We start from the raw sequence: 19,722 nt of genomic DNA on the forward strand, positions 1-19,722 counted from the left end.
TAATGAAAGGTGATACAAGGCGGAAGTCCGCGCCGTTTTTCAGCAGTCGCGTCACATGACCAACGCCAGCGAATCAGGAAGGTGGATGTCACAGTGACGTTGTCCAATGAGACGCCAGCTAGAGCTCAGCACAGCGTATTCGCGTATTCTGAATGTTTACACAGCACCGGAGCTGACACGATCTGGATTGAATACGTGGACGCTGGCGGATTCCCGTTTCCCGGCTTTTCCAGGGGGTTTAATGTAAACGGACAGTGCGTCCGCGAAGAAAACGAGACAGATACGGTCTAATGTAAACGTAGCCTTGGTGATTCATGGCACTGATCATTCTGCAGTGGAATGCAAGAAGTCTCCTTGCTAATGGTCAGGAGTTTAAACATTTCTTAATAAATTTACAAGATAAACCAAACATAATCTGCATACAGGAAACCTGGCTGAAACCAAACTGGGATTTTATTCTACATGGATACACTGCTATTAGAAATGACAGGAAATATGGTAAAGGTGGAGGGGTGCTAATATTTGTGCAGAATGGGGTGAGGTACAAATGTAGTCAGTAAAGGGAAAGAAGATGAATCAATAACGGTTAAGATCTGGACAGGACTAGAGGAGATTTCAATCATTAATTATTATAACCCTTGTAAAAGGTTGACTAAAGACATGTTAAATATTATTGCTGGAAGGCTGCAGGGTAAAGTAATACGGTGTGGGGACTTTAATGCTCATAGTACACTGTGGGGTAGTAGGGATACAGATGCTAATGGTTCAAGTATAGAAGATTTTATTGATGAGAAACTATTAGTGTGCGTTAACGATGATAAAGGCACAAAATATAACTGTATACAAAACACAAAGTTCAATCGACCTCACATTCACGTCGCAGGAAATAGCAGGTATCACAACATGGGAAGTGATTAATAAAACACCTGTCAGTAGTGATCATTATCCTATAGTGATCAAAGTTGGTATAGAAGTATGTCAGGTAATGGGTCTGTCTCAGAAACTGGTCTCTCATTTGGGACATTATGGTCAAAAAATAAAATTTTCTAATTTTACTATTTTTTTGCATTTACCTAACACTCAATGTTTCTTTTGTCATGTTTAATAAGAATAAAGATAGTGTCTTGCTTTATCGGGCCGCCACTGTGGACATTTTTTTTTTTTGATTACAGTTCAAATTGTAATTCGGGCAGCATGGTGGTGTAGTGGTTAGCGCTGTTGCTTCACAGCAAGAAGGTTCTGGGTTCAAACCCAGTGGCCGGTGAGGGCCTTTCTGTGCGGAGTTTGCACGTTCTCCCCGTGTCTGCGTGGGTTTCCTCTGGGTGCTCCGGTTTCCCCCACAGTACAAAGACATGCAGGTTAGGTTAATATGGGACGGCCTTGGGCCGAGGTGCCCCGAGTGAGGCACCGAACTCCCAACTGCTCCCTGGGTGCTGTTAGCATGGCTGTCCACTGCTCTGGGTGTGTGTGTGTTCACTGCTTCAGATGGGTTAAATGCAGAGAGGAAATTTCACAAGTGTGTGATGAATAAAGTTGTGCTTTCTTTTCCAAATGCTTTTGTAAATTTGATTTACATATAAAAATTTTTCTCTCTGTGCTTTCACGGAAGGCGGCCGCATTTTTCTCTGCTCTTCCTTTCCCTTTTTTCCCTGCTTGTGCTCTTTTGTCTCGTCTCATCTGTCTATACTTTTGAGAGACTCTCTCCACACTGCTCTCTAAACTAAAAAAAAATAATGGAATTGATAAACTGGTCTCCTAATGAAATTGACACAGTTTTCTGGATGAGAAGCCTGGGTTCAGGGGAACCCGCCTGTCCTGCCGGAACATTCGCGGCTGGCTACACGATGGATGCGTGGGAGCAATGGCGGGTTGTGTGCCTGGCGATTCTTTCTGTGGAGGACATTGAAGACATCTACCTATTTGGAACCATGATTACAGGACTTTTGCTGATTGGATTAGGCATTGCCCTGGTTTATTGAGGAAATTAGACAATGGTGACAGCTGTTCAAAGTACCATAAAGCTGCCCGATATGATTGAAGCAGTGTGCAGAGCTGTCGGCACTCAGACTGTGGCTATTCAGAACTTGAACCACAACATGGATGACATCATGGAGAGGCTTTCAGCTTTACAAAGAATATGGATTGATTTGGAGACCAAATTGGACAAAATGGACAGACAGAGTGGACGTGCAAAATATGCGTCTGCTCACCCCAAGACCAAACAATCCCAATCTATCTGCTTTTGGCTCCCTGAGACAGCACTGGCCTCGGCCAAGGCCATTGCTGGGACAACACCTCCCCCTGAAGGTCACTGCTGTGAGACACTCTCGCATTCCTCGCATTCCTTCCCCCACTTACCGCGGTCGCCGCTTTCACCCCTAGTGTGACAAGTGGGTGCTGAATTGATTATTCACTTAAATATGAACAATATGATAAATTTTGGGTATTTGATATGGTGAAATAGGACAATAGGACACAGTGGAAAAATCAAGAACACACCGGAAAGATGAGAATAACGGCGGTGGTAAAAGAACAGTGACTGTACCGGCTGAAGGTCACGCGGGTCTCTGCTGCAGCACACAAGCAACAGGACATCACTACCGCACTGGACAGAACGCGAGGCAGGGGCGGGGCAAAATGACAGAATCTACAGCCAATCAAAAGTTCGATCTAAATTGACCATGGTTGCAAAATATTGGCCAAAAGTACCCAAAAACTACGAAATATGAAAGTAAGATGAAAAATAAATATACTGCAAGACTAAAACAAAATAAAACTATCAAAACTCACCTTTTCAGTGATAATGTCTGAACAGATCACCCGCGTAACAGAAAGACCGCAAATGAAAGCATGATCAAATTCTGTTGGAGTGGAAAATTCCATTCTACACATGCAAATTGTTAATGTGTGTCCTTCCCCGCACACAAATAACATGCTACGGTAAAAAATAGACCACAACTCATTTTATAGCTCAGAAATTCATACAAGACCAGCTACCATTGTAACATTTTCTGTAAGAGACATTCTATACCTAACTTTCAGCTTTCATTTTAAAAAACAAAATCGCAGATTTATAACTAAATTTTTATATGGCATAGTGATTTTAAGTTACTACTTTTGGTGAGGTAGTGACCTTGACCCTGAGGCTTTCCATTTAGATCAAAACACACGATCATATTGGTTTTGGGTATGCGGAAAATGGAGTTACAACCGTGATGAAATATTTTGCATGATGTTTTATTATGGTTATGATTATTCTGTGAGTGCACCAATCCTTATGTGTATAAAGTTACAACTTAAAATACAATTAGTGATAACTGTAGACTTTGCAGTGGACGACAACCTTTTTAAGGGAACACGATGTAGTCAACCATTTATCATATCCCAGATCAAGCCGCTATTTTTCCACAAATTTGCAGAATTTTTGCCAAATTCTGAATATTCACATCAAAGATTTACTTTTAGGGCGGCACGGTGGTGTAGTGGTTAGCGCTGTCGCCTCACAGCAAGAAGGTCCTGGGTTCGAGCCCCGTGGCCGACCAGGGCCTTTCTGTGCGGAGTTTGCATGTTCTCCCCATGCCCACGTGGGTTTCCTCCAGGTGCTCCGGTTTCCCCCAGAGTCCAAAGACATGCAGGTTAGGTTAACTGGTGACTCTAAATTGACCGTAGGTGTGAATGTGAGTGTGAATGGTTGTCTGTGTCTATGTGTCAGCCCTGTGATGACCTGGCGACTTGTCCAGGGTGTACCCCACCTTTCGCCCGTAGTCAGCTGGGATAGGCTCCAGCTTGCCTGCGACCCTGTAGAACAGGATAAAGTGGCTAGAGATAATGAGATGAGAAGATTTACTTTTATCTGTATTATTTCTTTCATCATTTCATTTCAAATTAAAACCAACATCACCATTCAAAACTGGATAGTTTATTGAGTATGAGTATATTTAGTGGGGTAACCCCACAGTACCCAGTTTCTGAGACAGACCCAAATATCAATGGGGATACCAAGGTAGAATTTCAAAGAAGTCAACTGGGACAAATTTCAAATATTAAATAAAATAAGATGTGAAGAACTGCTGTAATGGAAATTTCTAATAAACACTTCAGAATGCTTAGCAGTCGTCTTTTCAGTTATTTATTATAGTAAATCATACAAAGGAATACAAGAAAGGAAAGAAAGAAAATTAAAGCAGAGCATCACCTCTAGTGATGTGAGAGTACGCGCGCGCTCTCTGAGTTGTGTTTTAGTGGCTGCTATCTATTATACTCTAAAGGCATTCGCTTACTGCTTGCATCTTCATGTGATTGGATCAAGATTTTCTATGAAGCTTTGTTAAAGCGTGCACCTGGCGTGCTCTGGTATGTGCAGGCAGATGCGTAGTTATGAGAACTCAGGCACCCTGCTTATCACCACCGAGGTCAGGAAAGGTGGTTACATCATGAGAAGATGCATAGTTAGGACAAATTCAAGCACCCTGCTCATTACCACCAAGGCCACAGAAAAGTGATTACAACATTGGAAAAAAACATCTTTCTCAGTATATTAGGCCACTTGAGCTCAACACACAGGAACACAGAGAATAGGAATGTTCATCCACTAAATTTCCCTCACATTCTCCCCCCTTTTTATCTTATAGGATAAATTGCTAAAAGGAAAGAACTGTACACGGTTTCAGTGATAAGAGTTCTCAGAGAGATTCGACTTAACACGTCATTGAGTGTACAGGGATAATGCTAAGGCTGTTTTTATAAGACATAAACATCTTAAATGAATGCTAGCAAGCCATATACATAGATCAGGAATAAGAGAACAGGAAACAATCATAATGAAAGTGTTTTAAGTCAGGACTAGTTTCATGTCAACTGTGCTGATGTCATCGAACGGTGGGTTATAGTCTTCATGTGAGTTTGGAGGCCAGTCAGGCAAGTCATCGGACTCTATTTTCACCATCTGGTAACCGATATTTGTCAGCTGCCTCTGAAACACAGACATACAACATTAACAGAGAACAGGGAGCAAACATAACATCACAATCACTAAGCCCAGGACTGGTATGGTGGATAGAATTAGAGTCTTCCATCCACTAAACCAATGCCACCAGCTGTCTTTGTCTCCTCCATGTTCGTCTGCTTGTAATTGTTCAGCAACCTTGCGCATCTTGTTCAGTGCCTCAGTGATGTTACCATGATTCCTGTTGTTTTCAGGAATGTACGTACAACAGTGTTCTGCTATCATGACACACACACTACCTTCCTTTGCCAAAAGGATGTCGAGAGCCATGCGATTCTGTGTTGTCATTAATCTGAGCGCGGTCAATTCAGTTCTCATGCCCTCCATGGCCTCTGTGGTTGAATTCACAAACTGCGCCAGTCTATAATGCACCACCTCAAGTTCATTCCAGAGTTGTGTTATCCCGTACTGTGGAAACAGTGCCTGGAAGAATTTCTTCACCTTGGGTTGCAGCTGATGTTCTGGAGGAGGAAAATCATTGTCGACACTTCTGCACCGTCTGCCACTCGTCTCAGGGGTTGCTATTATTAGGTGGGCATCTAATTGGATCAGGGCACACGTGCCTTTCCAATCTACCGGAAGAAAGTTATACACATAGTGACCACACTTCCATTGCCAGCCTGGGTAATAGAAGGTTGGACCCGCTAACTGAGTTAGATTCCCTCCTGGTCCTAAGTCACCTCCTATTGTCGCTTTTCTGCCTTGCTTGTACAGAGTGCCACTTCGTCCCGTGCAGGTCACATTTGGATTTGGGACTGAACCCTGCACAGTGCAAACGGTTGAACACCTAGTTTCCTTGACCTTCCCTATGAGGTTTGAGTTCGGATCGCCCTTTCGCCCTGCGCATAAGGTATAATTTAGCCCCTTTCCTGGTTCATTTACACTAATTTCTACCCTCAGGTCGTCTCCCCCACCTTGATACGTGACACTACAGCCTTTTTCTACATCATTACAGACAGCTTCCATCACAGCTCGCCATGCTTGCGCAGTATCTTCATCCGTTGTGTTGGCGATCTCGAACACGAATGGTTGTGTAATGGTGTGTGGCAGGGTTGAGCAAACTAGACAATTTGACCTGTTAGCTTGTTTAGCTGTAAAATTAGCATACTGCCAATACAAATTATGAGTTGGATGTCTCCCTCGTCTCGATTCTGTGTCAGTCTGGATTCCCTGTATCGACCACCACACGAATCCTCCCATGAGCCCCAGTAGGATCAAGATGCTCAGGCCCACGACTGGACCTAGTTTATAATGATTTACCCCCTTCATTTTATGTTAACTAGGTCTCCGAGTTAACCCTTGCCCTTCTTGATGTGTATTGGTGCTCAGAGGGCGGGCATGCCCTATCAGCCCTCATCCCACCTCACCGGAGCTTGGAGAAACTCGGGACTTCTGAAACCACTTTTACTGACTAGATACTAAAATACTCTTCTCTATTGAGGGTGCAACAGCGTAACTGTGCTGTCACGCTCAGTCCTGCGGAACTTGCTCGCCACGTAGTTTAGATCAAGGCAGGAAAGCGGTCATGTAGGGCACCTTCTAAATGATAATCGCTTACCTCTCCTCCTGAGTCTCGGGTTACCACTTGTCCCACCTTATGGTTGGGGTTCTGTTCTCAGATGTACTCAATTAACACTTCTTTCTCCTCGAGCTTTAGTCAGCATCTGGGTCACTTAGGCCTTCTTTTCCCTCCTGCTCAGCCGGTTCAGGAACCCTCCTGCAGTGGCTAGCATGGATCCACGTCACTCTGCCTGTGACCTTCACTGCTGTTGGGGTCGTGAGCAGGACCTGGAATGGGCCATTCCACCGTGGCTTGTTCCACTTGGTTCGTCGGAAGTCCTTCACCACGATCCAATCCCCTGGTTGTAGATCGTGCAGAGGTCCCTCAGCGGGTTTGGGAAGTGCTTCTTTTACCTGTTTGTGGATAGATTTCAAAGCAGAGGACAACATTGCACAGTAATTCAACATTGCATCATCACACAGTGTGGTGTCCGGCAGTGTTCCTTGAGCTGGCCCTATCCCTGTGTTGGGTACTCGTCCAAACAGAATTTCGAATGAGCTTAACCCATGTTTAGGCCTAGTTTGCATCCTCATTTGTGTGAGTCCAACAGGGAGGACCTTTGTCCATCCTAGCCCTGTTTCTGCACAAGCTTTGCTTAGTTTATTTTTAAGTGACCCATTTTCCCTCTCTACTGCTCCCGCACTTGCAGGATGATAGGCACAATGTTGTTTCAGGTCTATCTCTAGGAATGCTCCTATTTTCTTTAGGGCTGCATTAACAAAGGGTGTTCCATTGTCACTTGAGATTTTGCTAGGTATACCCCACCTAGGAATTACATCTCTCAGGGGTGCTTTGACTACCACCTCTGAGTCTTGTTTAGCTGTGGGGAATACTTCAACCCATTTTGAAAACATCAACTATTACCAGGCAATACCTTTTCCCTTCACTAGGTGTCAGTTCAATAAAGTCCATTTGGAGGTGATCAAATGGTTTGTCTGGTATTGGGTGTGCTGCTTGAGTTAGTCTGATACCTTGACCTGCATTATGTTGTGCACATATCAAGTATTGCTTGCAAAATTTTGCAGCATAATTTGAAAACCCCTTTGTGAACCATCTCTTTGTTACTTCTGCTACCATCCCCCCTTTTGACACATGGGTGAGCCCATGTGCCAATTTTGCATAGAAAGGGAACATGTATTTTGGTAGACAGGGACCGCCCGAGGGACAAACCCAGACCAAGTTTGCAAAGATACAGCCTGCCTGTTTCCAGACTCGTCTCTCGTCCTGAGTGGCAGTGCTCTGAAGGTCCACTAGCTGTAAACAAGGGGTAGAAACCTGAGGAAAGGCAAGGTTAGAGGGTGAACTGGAAGCCGAGGCTGCACACTTAGCTGCTGCATCCGCCCTGGCATTCCCTTGAGACACAAGATCAGTATTGTTAGTATGGGCAGCACACTTACACACAGCAATGGCTCTAGGGAGTAGAATAGCATTCAACAACTCAGAGACCAGTTTATGATGTGCAATGGGAGATCCTGTGCTAGTGAGAAAATTTCTGTGTTTCCAAATGGTGCCAAAATCGTGCACAACACCAAATGCATACCTACTGTCCATAAAAATATTGACAGATTGCCCTGCCGCCAATTTGCATGCCTCAGTAAGGGCACAGAGCTCTGCAGCCTGTGCCTACAGGTTCAAGGGCAGATGTGACACCTTGAGGACCTCGTGATCTGAGACTACGGCAAAACCTACTTTGTTCTTTCCCATCTCTGGGTCTCTGGAGGCTGAACCATCCACATAGAGGATCATGTCTGGATTTTCCAAAGGGTCGCTCTTTAAATCTGCCCTGATGGAACAAAAATCGTTAGTGAGAGCAACACAGTCATGTGGCTCTCCATCGTCCTCTGTAGGGAGAAGAGAGGCAGGATTCAGAACAGTACAACGTTTCACAGTGATGTTAGGCATATCAAGTATGACCGTGTTATACTTCAACCATCTCTGTGCTGACAAATGTGACATCTTTTTCTCCAACAGAAGCAGGGAGACAGCATGTGGGACCAAAAGGGTGAGGTTAGAATACCTCACAATATTTCTGGAGGCAGTTACCACCTTTTCAGCTGCAGCAACTGCACGCAGGCAAACAGGAAGTCCAGCCGCCACTGGATCCAGCCTGCTGGAGAAGTAAGCTACAGGTCTCAATCTATCCCCATGTTTCTGCAAAAGAACAGAGGTCATAAACCCTTCTTTTCATCGACAGTTTGAACAAATGGTTTATTGGGGTCAGGCAGTCCCAGTGTGGGTGTGGTCTGCAGGGCGCCTTTTAGGGCCAGGAATGCTTCTTCAGCTTCTGGTGTCCATACGACAGGTGACGAAGTGGTGAGGGATGAACCGTGCCCGAGCTCTCTCACTGGACTTTCCAGGATGGAATAATTCGGAATGAATGCTCTGCAATAGGAACACATACCCAAAAATGACAAAACTTATTTCACAGTGATCGGCTTGGGAATTTTCTGAATAGCTGAGACTCTGTCCGCAGACAGCGTTTTTCCCTCCCCTGTGATATCATGCCCCAAGAAATGCACCTTCTGTTTTGCAAACTGTAATTTTGTGAGGCTAGCCTTATGACCTTCCTTAGCGAGGTGTCACAGTAGCGTTACGGTGTCATCCTCACATTGAGCTTTAGTTGGGGCACAAATCATTAAATCGTCAACATACTGCAGCAAAGCTGATCTTGGTGACAAAGTTAACGAAGCGAGGCTGTCTCTGAGGCACTGGCTGTATATGGTTGGGGACTCACAGTAACCCTGGCACAAACGAGTGAAAGTGTATGGATGACCATCATACATAAAGGCAAACCAATACTGGCTTCTCTATGTATAGGAATAGAAAAGAACGCATTTGCTAGATCCACCACTGAAAACCACTTACTGTCAGCAGGCACCTGGCCCAAAATGGTGTATGGGTTAGGGACGTCAGGTGCGCGCGGAAAAACTGCAGCATTAACTGCTTGCAGATCTTGGACAAACCTCCACTCATCAGGCTGGGATGGTTTTCTTGCCTTCTTAACTGGAAAAATAGGAGTGCTCACTGGAGAGTCTGGGCAAGGGACAATTACACCTGCCTTCAGCAACGAATCAAAGACCAGTTTTATACCTGCGATTGCTTCTGGTTTGAGTGGGTACTGGGTCTGTCTAGGCCTGAAATCTGATTTGGGGGTGATCACCACTGGTTCAGCATTCTTTATTAGGCCCACATCATGTTTACCCTTTGCCCAAACGGAATTTGGAACTCCTGCCAATTTGGGGTGCACCTCTGCTGGAGTTATGCCTGTGGAAACAGAGACAAACAGGCCACTATGGCCAGGGTCCCCAGGACCCTGGTCATCAGTGGCTAATATTACGCTGCGCTTAACATGCACACACATAGCCTGACTTTGCTTGTAGACCCCAAGCCTTTGACAAAACAACACACTAGGGTCCTCTGTTCGGGACCATTCATTGTCATTGGCTGCACACTTCTTGACCCACTTCCCCATGTCTTTCCAATGGGCAGCTCACGGTTTTGCTAATGAGACATGGGGTATAGAATTAATGATGTCAAAGAAATCATGTTGGCAGCAGTCAACCTCAGAGTCCTCTGTCATGAGGCCATGACAGAGTTTGAGAACACTGTTTGAGAACACTGCGATGAGCATTGATGCAGCTGTTTGGACAACGAGTAAAATGGACCTGCACAGCACAATAATGTTTAGACCAATATGCAGTTTTGAGGGTCAATCTTTCATGTGTGTGGGGGTCTGCAAACCAAGTCTTTTCAAACTCTACATCTTGCCCTTGGTGAACATGTGCTGTGCAATGCAAATCTTCCTCTTTCATATAATCTGTGTCAACTGATGAGGTATTCAAGTGTGCGAGCTGTACAAGGTGTTTTGGAGTTTGTGTGAGTTGATCTGAGCAGAGCCGCCAGACATACACATATAGCCCTCCTCTTGTGTTCGGGTCGTCACCGACCCGTTTTCAACTTTGACTTTGTAAACGAAGCCCTTGGGTTTAGATTCTTGCCTCAAGGCTTTCTGACTTTGTCAGCCACCTGTATTTTTACAAAATAAAACAAAATTTTTTTTTCCAAAATTCTGTTATGCTCTAATTAAAAATATAGCACTTGTGGTGTTCGGGTCGTTTTCGACCCGGTTCTTAATAAGTAGTTTATGGAGCAATTATTACAACCAAAACTGAACAAATAAATTAACTGCTAGCTAAAATTGATATAGCTAGCTCCTCTGCCAACCATTCAAGCTTATGAACTAGCATGACATCATGATATTGTGTATATAAATAGCTCACTAGTTTGAAGTTTTTGGGTTATGTTGACATATGTTTTGTGCCATTAGTTCAGCTAAGGGGTCCATTTGGCCCGACCGCTTTTCCCCAATACACTAATCACTCATTTTATTATGGTAATGAGGCTGTTAGTGGCAGTGTGTGGGGTGAGGGGGTCACACTTCACACACTTCACACTTCAGTGGTGAAGTCATGTTGGCTACTTCTGTGTGAATGTGAGAATGAGGAATAAAAACACATTATTCTCACATTCTCTATTCTATTCTATTCTATTCTATTCTATTCTATTCTATTCTATTCCCATGTGACCATAACGACTCATGTGACTGCAACCAGACAATTGTTTGATGGATAAATACCTCAGTGCACATGGACTATCGCTTCAGTTCCCTCAAGAATTTTGTGGTGAAAGAAGCTCCTCTCCAAGGAACGAAGATGCAGAGATTCAACATTCAACAGGCATTGTAAGATTTCATTTCTAAGGCTACATCCACACGACAACGGCAACGAGATGTTATTTAAAAATATATCGCGTCCAAATGGGCAACAATCAGTAAAATATCAGGTCCATATGGCAACGCAATGCTTGCTGAAAACGATGCAATACACATGCCACACCTCTAGGGGCGCTGTAAGACGGTCCCTTCGGAGACACCAGAACAATAGAAGAAGTAAGGATGCATATTAGCCACAAAGTCAGGAAAATCTGTTTGTAAAATTACATTATAATGACCAAATACAATGAAAAGTATTTTTCCAGTCTCACCTGTGAAAGGTAATCCCATGTGATCTCGTTTGGATGGCAAACCTGTTGGTACAGTTAAACGCAGCTAATCTTTATTCTCCGCTTTGACCTCTCCAAAATGGCGGCGAGGATGACCTATGATTCTATGCGGAAGGCGGTGTCTTTAATGGTCTGGAATAATTTGAATGCTAATTAAATAATGATTAATTTGCTCCTCTACGCCCTTTTTGAGGAATGTATTGTAGGACTTAAACCCACATCTGAAGAGGTGAGATTGCTCTTTTTTTCTCTATTTTTGCTGGCGGGATTGACTCTCTCTCTCTCTCTCTCTCTCTCACTTTGCACCATTACACAATAAATATTCACAGTGAAAATATTTTGTAAGCGCGTTTCATGAACCAAGTTATAGGATTTGTTGACAACTCGCATCGCAATGAGAAGATCATTGGCACTACTGGTGTTAAGAATCAGACCATTTCATAAATGAATATTTTGCTGTAGAGCTGCAGTGTTTGTACAATTGCATGTTTTTGCTTCACTATTACTGTCACTATTCTGCTTCTTGCATTACTACTGTGAACTAACACTGAACATAATAATAATAATAATAATAATAATAATATCTAAGCTCGTGTTTCACTCTCACTAGTGCTCTGTAAGGCTTTTTCCTGGTGATATTCGTTACACTTCTACCCGGCGTGAAGCACTCACAGTCATGTGGTTGTGACGTCATCGTAAACAAACCCGTTTTACTCATCCAGACGACTTCACAACGGCAACGTTGCCAGATCTTTCCACTCTGGAACCCGTTCTCAAAAAGATTGCGTTTTGGGCACCCAAAACGCCGGTGCCGTGTGGACGCCAGGCCTAAACGATAAGCAATTGTATCGGAGTCACCTGAATCCGTTGCCGTGTGGACAGGGCCTAAGCTGTAAGGTAACTAACAGCCACATTTCCATAACAAAATGAGTGTCTACAGGGAGGACTTGGGGCCAATTGGCCCTCTTGTGGGTTTTCTAGGTAAAAAGGCCAAATGGCCCCTCTCTGGGACTTCTAGTGCTAGACACACACACACAACACACACACACACACAAACACACAGAGAGAGAGAGAGAGAGAGAGAGAGAGAGAGATTTTTAGGCACACAAATGAGTGTAGGCCTTATTGGTTTGATTTGGTGGATTATTAGGGGTTTGTTTGACCTTACAAAACTATATGTTGTGCCATGACTTGTTCATTTTCATTGTTCTTTGTTTCATGTTATGGTCACATTAAAGTTCATTCACTGAAAAAGATTCTGTTGTTCCTGTTTCTCAGTGGTAATTATATATGGGTCGAAAACGACGCGAACACCATAGATGTAACTATTGTAAATAAAATCAAAAATAAAAACATGAAAAAAAATTGTTTTTCAAGATATGTTCTAATACCCCACAGTAACAGCCAGGTAACAATAAATCTTTTTAATTATTTGTATTACACTTAAGAGGTTACTTTTTAATTTTTTCCTACTGAAATAAAGGGGTGTACACAGAAAACAATAACCTTAAACCCTTGACAAAAAAATAATAAAACTAATATTTCCATCTAAATGGAAGCCTAAAAGAGTAGTCAAGACATCAGGAAAAAAAATGGTGACAAATCATTGTTACTTGTGACTTTTTTAGCTGATTTAAAAGACGGGTCGAAACCGACCCATGAACACCGGGCATGGTGATAGAAAACGAACACAAGACGAGGGATAGGGGGCTTCCAAACCCATACTGCACACCGCACATTTCACTTACTTCAATAGTTAGCCCATCTGGAGTGGACATGAGATTTACTCCTAATTTGCACATTAAATCACGTGCTAACAAATTTACTGGACATGTATGTGAGATGAGAAATGAGTGGGACATAACTATTCCTCCCTCGCTTTCACACAGGAGGTTGACTGAGAAAGTTTCGGTTACAGGTCGTCCTGAGATGCCCACTGTCTGAATAGAATTTGAGCTGAGCGGTGGGTCTACTGGAAGTACCCCATGTTGTATCACTGAGTGTCCTGCTCCAGAATCTACTAAAAAGGTTAACACATGCCCACACACAGTGAGGGGCATACAAGGGCGTTTAGAAAAGGGAGTAGTTGTTTATTTTAACAAACTTAATGCAACTTCAGGTGTATCTATCTGGACTGGTGTATCGGGCGTTTCTGTGTAGTCTTGCTGTTGCATGCAGGTGCTGCTACTAATGTGTTTAATGTTATGTGAATGCTCCTGTCTATGTGTATGTGTATCATCAGGTGTGTGTGTGTTACCTCCCCTGTTCTCTGTGTGGGGCCCATTCCTGGAGTCCGCCTGTCAGTCTGCTTTGCTGTACTCCTCACAGGGCTTCTGCCTGTGACTGTGGAGACAATCTCGAGCCATGTGTTCCTTCCGATTGCAGTTGTAGCAGGTTACGCCTTTTATCCAGGACGGGTCACCCCAGGTCATCCTGCTTCGGCCCCTACCTCGACCTCTTCCTTCTTGTCCAGGCTGAACAGTCTGGAAAAGAGTGAGAGTGTCAGCGTGTAGGTCTTGGTCTCTTTGTGCTGACTTTGTCTTCTCCTTCTCTTTCAGCAGCTTTTCTGCATGCACAGCGTACTGCTCGATCTTGGTGAGACTGGTGGTTTCCCACAGGAGACAGAGCTGCTTTACTAACTTGGCCACTGCTGGATTCATACCGCTCATGAAACTGTTCCACAGGTGCGCTTCCCAGACCTCAGGAGTGCCTTCCACTCTAGCCAGGGTCACGGGTCTGGTCAGGCCACTGTGTTTCTCATGCATGGCAGTGAGACGGGCAAGAAACGCTGACACCCCTTCTCCATCTTCTTGCTTACACATATTGATCTTAGTCATGTCTATGTTCAAAGGAAAAGCTCTGTCCAGACGAGCACAGAGAGCAGTGATGGTATCTCCTGGGTGCGATTTGCTGGGGGGGATGGTGGGGATCATCCTCCCCTCTGGTTTTTATCTCTGCTGAAAAAAAATCCTCGGGGACAACCCCGTCAATAAAACAAACAAACCAAAAAAAAAAAAGTTGACATGACAGGCATGTTGTGACACAGTTTTCTATGGTCTACATTGCACTCACTTTCAAAATGACCCGAAGTGGCAGCTTTGATGTTCACGAACGTCACCAGCAAATAAATACATTGTAGATAATAACAATATCCAGAGTGTGAACATGGATTTAGCGCCATGAATCACATCCTTATTGATGAGCGCAACAGAATGAATGTATCCACACTGACAGCCTTCTTTTCCTCGCTGTCAATGGGCCAGACGTGCATTCCTTCCCTGCTGAGAAATTCACAGAAATGTGGATTAAAGAAGGGCGAAACGCGGCGGATAGTGCACCGACGGGAAAGCAGAAAAGGCCACATGAACTGCGCCATCAGAGCAAACTGTTCATTTAGTATTCATGTATTTTAGTGATTTTCGAGTCACTGTCCATTAAATCCGGAGGGAGAGAAACATCACAGCAATGCGACAAGCAATGCGAACTTTGTTGTGTGTTAGTGTTCGTGTATTTAGTCAGAGAGATAGGAAGATGAATTTACTATCTCTGGTTTAGTGTTCGTTTTCATTTAGTGTTATTCATTTGATATCATCGGATGTTATTGAGCTGTTAGCCTATTGTTACCTTAATTTTGTGACGTTTCATGATAAAAAAAAAAACATCCCCCCTTCTGGTTTTTTGACAAATCGCACCCTGGGTATCTCTATACTCACTATTGCCAGCCACGCTCCAGTCTGGTGTAGTCATTCGCTGGTCAGCTTCCGGCCACTCTTTGGAAACTTTGTTCCAATCTATACCCATCTTGATCATGAGTAGGCGGCGAAGTTCATGGGTGGTCGGTCGGAATTCTCTGCAAAATATCAACAGCTCATTACCAAATCTCTTTCCTCCTACCTCTCTCACGTTGGGAAGAGAAGCCATGCTTTCCTTCATGTCAGCTGTCGTCCAGGGTCTGTGGACTAAAAGCACGCCTTCAGCTCCAGCCACTTCCACCATTGGAAGATGAAGGACTTCAGACTTTAGATTATGGCCTTGTGGACCCACTGGTGAGCACGTGGTCAGGTCCAGGAGAGTGTCTTTTCCATCGCCATATGTAAGACCGGATCTCATGTGTGATGGAGAAGCGAGGGGACGTGCTGATGCTGGAGGTGGCTGATAGGCTGGAGGAGATTCCAGAGGCTCAGTTTTTTTCTTTGTCTCAACTTCTCCCCTTCTCTGTGGGTGAGGCGCTTGTGGGAATGATGCTCCGCCTTGCTGAGGAGGCAGTGTGTGTCGGGGTGGTGGGGCAGACTTCAGGTCAGGGTCCATCTGAAACTTCAAACACTGAGAAGAGGGTGAGAGCCCTGCCTGTCGTTTCTCTCTTTTGTACTCTCTCTTAAGTGTTTCTTCTTTCCATGCAGAAAACGCCCTCCAGTCCCCTAAGAACTTAACATTATCTGCAGGCTCTTCTTTTTCCTTCTGTTTCAACTTTTCTTCTAACTGTCCTATCTGCCTGGGACTAAAACTGCCCTTTTCAGGGAATCCTAAGTCCTTTACCCATATGTCAAACTGTGCCAAACAATCCTCGCCATACGAGCAGTGGTGATCCCAGAGTGATTTACTCCCCGGGCGAAACCCCCTGCTGGCGCCCCCCCGCCCGTCTTGTTTTTTTTTTCGGGGGGTTTTTTTGGGGGACCTTTTTTTTGGGGGGGGGGGGACCGTTTTTTTTTTTTCACGCCCGCGCTTGTGCCGCCCCCCCGCGTTGGGCTCTGTATTAGCCAACAGAATGTTAACAGCTTTATGTGGTTGTTTAAACATTTCTCGTCATGTGTTGTACGTCGCAGACACGGCCCGTTATAAATTTGCTGTTACCAGAATGGCAATGATCAAGTCGTAATGTATTACTTAAGACTCTGTGTAATGTCATAGTAGTGTAGTAGTACTATGGTAGTAAAGTCTTTTTGATGATTAGTACAACGTTCCGCTGGCGGGATTGTGCATATTATGGGGCTACAACAAGTTAGGCACACATACTGATGACGTCACCTGCGCAACTTTGGTATTGGGCTTCCCCATCCAAAATGTTCACACACACACACACCCGCCTGTCTTGTTTTTTTTGGTTTTTTTTTTTTTTGGGGGGGGGACCGTTTTTTTTTTCGCGCCCCGGCCGTCTTGTTTTTTTTTCGGGGGGTTAAGTAATACATATTACTTAAGACTCTGTGTAATGTCATATAGTAGTGTAGTACTATGGTAGTAAAGTCTTTTTGATGACTAGTACAATGTTCCGCTGGCGGGATTGTGCATATTATGGGGCTACGACAAATTAGGCACACACACACACTGATGACGTCACCTGCGCAACTTTGGTATTGGGCTTCCCCATCCAAAATGTTCACACACACACACACCCGCCCGTCTTGTTTTTTTTTTTTTCGGGGTTTTTTTTGGGGGGGGACCGTTTTTTTTTTTCACGCCCCGGCCGTCTTGTTTTTTTTTTGGGGGGGGGGTTAAGTAATACATATTACTTAAGACTCTGTGTAATGTCATATAGTAGTGTAGTACTATGGTAGTAAAGTCTTTTTGATGACTAGTACAACGTTCCGCTGGCGGGATTGTGCATATTATGGGGCTACGACAAGTTAGGCGCACACACACACTGATGACGTCACCTGCACAACTTTGGTATTGGGCTTCCCCATCCAAAATGTTCACACACACACACACACCCGCCCGTCTTGTTTATTTTTTTTTCGGGGTCTTTTTGGGGGGGACCGTTTTTTTTTTTCGTGCCCGCGCTCGTGCCCCCCCCCCCCCGCGATGCCGCCCCGGGTGGCTGCCCGGTTGGACCACCCCCAGGACCGCCCCTGCATACGAGGTTTTCATAAACTGGATGTTTGGGTTGTCATAGGAACACCCACTTCTTATTATAGCACATGTAGCCTCAGGCTTACTTGCTTCTTCCTTTCCTTTCTCTAACTTGCTGCTTCTGTTCCCCATTGTACACTGTTATATTAATAGGCTGTGACAACAGTGGCTGAGTTTCTTTATCAGGATCACAAAATGAACAGGTTGGAGTATGTCCAAAAATGTGACACTATAATCTTTTAGGTGTGTTCTTATTAGTAAACAATTTATCTGACATTTGCCTTAAACCAAAGTAGGTATCATTTAACACAACAACCTCAAAGACAACTCACGCATGTGTACAAAATCTGTTTCTCTGTTTCAGAATTTGGAGGAGGACAGTACCCCGATAGCAGAGGGTCGTTGAAACGACGTAGAGTTTTGGTCAGAATGGTCGGTTTCCGTCGTACGTCAGAAAATCAACGTTGAAACGGCGCCGTGAAACGTCGATTTCTCCGCCGTCTGAGAGGGTTGATTTATCACCGTTGAATCAACGTGGGTGAAGGTTGATCTGTCGACCGTCAGAGAAGGTTGAATATACGACGTTGAACCATCGTCACTTTTGCCGGCCAGTTTTCAACATTGGTAGGATGAGCAACTGGCCCGTAGCCAGGGGGGATCGGAGGGTTCGTTCGATCCCCCCCCGCGACACCGCGCCCCGGACACACACGCCTCAAGATTACTCAAGATTTATTCATTTGTTCATGTCCGATGAATATACATTGATTCACATTTAAATTTACAATATCAAATCCAGACTAATCAAAAAAGAAAAGTAGACTAAGTGAGGACGAGTTAGAAAAACGGGTTCATTTCTCCTATGTTTATGTTTACACGTTTTGTTCAGACTGCTTTACACCCCAATCCAGTGGGTGGCGGTAATGCCCCCATTAGACGCCTTTCACTGACGTCACCCGAAACCGGAAGTAAACAAACCCTGCGCCACATTGGAAGACCAACAAACTCGTGATTAGGGGGAAACAACGGCAGCGCGCGGTATGTGAACCCACGAGGCACTTGGTTCATCATAAACCTACAATGGTAAACTTTTGTGCTGTGTTAGGGTTCTAACAAAGCTGATGGGAAAGGTGAAAAGAAGTCTTTCTACAGAATACCAGCTGTGATTGAGACACAAGCAAACCAAGGAGCTTTCTGCCAGGAGACAGAGAGAGGATTTAGCTGCTTTATGCAGAGCGGATCTGAATACTTCAAGTCTATTTTGTTACTGGTAAGTCACTAGGCTAGAGTGTTGTAGAACATTTTTTTAAATGTTTACTGAATAAAAACATCCTTAATTTTATCAAATATTCTCTACTCTATATTTCATTTCTTTCTTTTGTTTTAATTTTCCTCCCTCCATCCCTCTTTGGATTTTAAATATAGTTTTCCCCATGTCCAAATAATGAGGTAGGGTGGCATTTAGAAACCCATAGCCTACTGCTGACTTTCTTTATCAATGCTGCATCAAATTAATTTTGGTTATGTTTTTCTGTTTCCATGTACAGGTCTGCGCCGCAGGAGGAATAGGCCACAATCATAAATAAATCATAAAATGTTTCTAAGAACTTGTTCAAGTGTGTTCTGTTCCTTATAAATGTTAAAAGTTATGCCTCATTAGATAGCTTGACAAACATTAGGAGAGGTGCATTGTTGCATGCATTTTTATATCCTGTTGTACATTAAACAGGACGTGGCCTACGCACATTGATATAAATTAAGTTTCACTTTCATGGTTGAAGTATGCATGTGTGTGTTCATCCTAGGCAAGAGCCCCGATGCTTTATTGTTAGCTAGTTTAATTTAGCCTGTTTTGCTTAATTTGTAGCCTTCCTGTTGTACATAAAACAGGAAGTAAAGTTGGATGAATCATCGCCGAAAATTCAACTATAAATCAACCGAAATACGTAGTTGAATAAAGGGTGAAAGGGGGTCTATTCTCTGTTGGCCACCAGCCACTTTTCAACGTCGTTTCAACGGAAACTCGTATGAGCAAAGCGGTGTTGAATCAACGTCGGTGATCGACAGTGATTCGACGGCGTATAGGTCGAAGAACATGCCGATGATTCCACGTCTAATCAACGACCCTCTGCTATCTGGGTACCCTATTAATTCATCAATATTTTGTGTGCAGACCGGTGTGTCTTTGCGTTTTCGCGATCGAACCTCTCTATCCCGTTCCCCCGATGGGCCAGTTCTTCACACAGAACAA

At 44.1% G+C, this 19,722-nt stretch overlaps 1 long non-coding RNA gene across 1 annotated transcript; it reads left to right on the forward strand.

The window, feature by feature from the left end:
• Positions 1-4,316: 4,316 nt before the first annotated feature.
• On the forward strand, positions 4,317-19,078 carry LOC132864432 (uncharacterized). The gene is made up of 4 exons (XR_009650224.1): positions 4,317-8,684; positions 13,546-14,136; positions 17,839-18,741; positions 19,019-19,078. It is a non-coding gene; the product is annotated as an uncharacterized LOC132864432 (long non-coding RNA).
• The last annotated feature ends 644 nt before the right edge of the window (positions 19,079-19,722 follow it).

The sequence above is a fragment of the Neoarius graeffei genome, chromosome 17, assembly GCF_027579695.1.
Source record: "Neoarius graeffei isolate fNeoGra1 chromosome 17, fNeoGra1.pri, whole genome shotgun sequence".
Taxonomy (NCBI): Eukaryota; Metazoa; Chordata; class Actinopteri; order Siluriformes; family Ariidae; genus Neoarius; species Neoarius graeffei.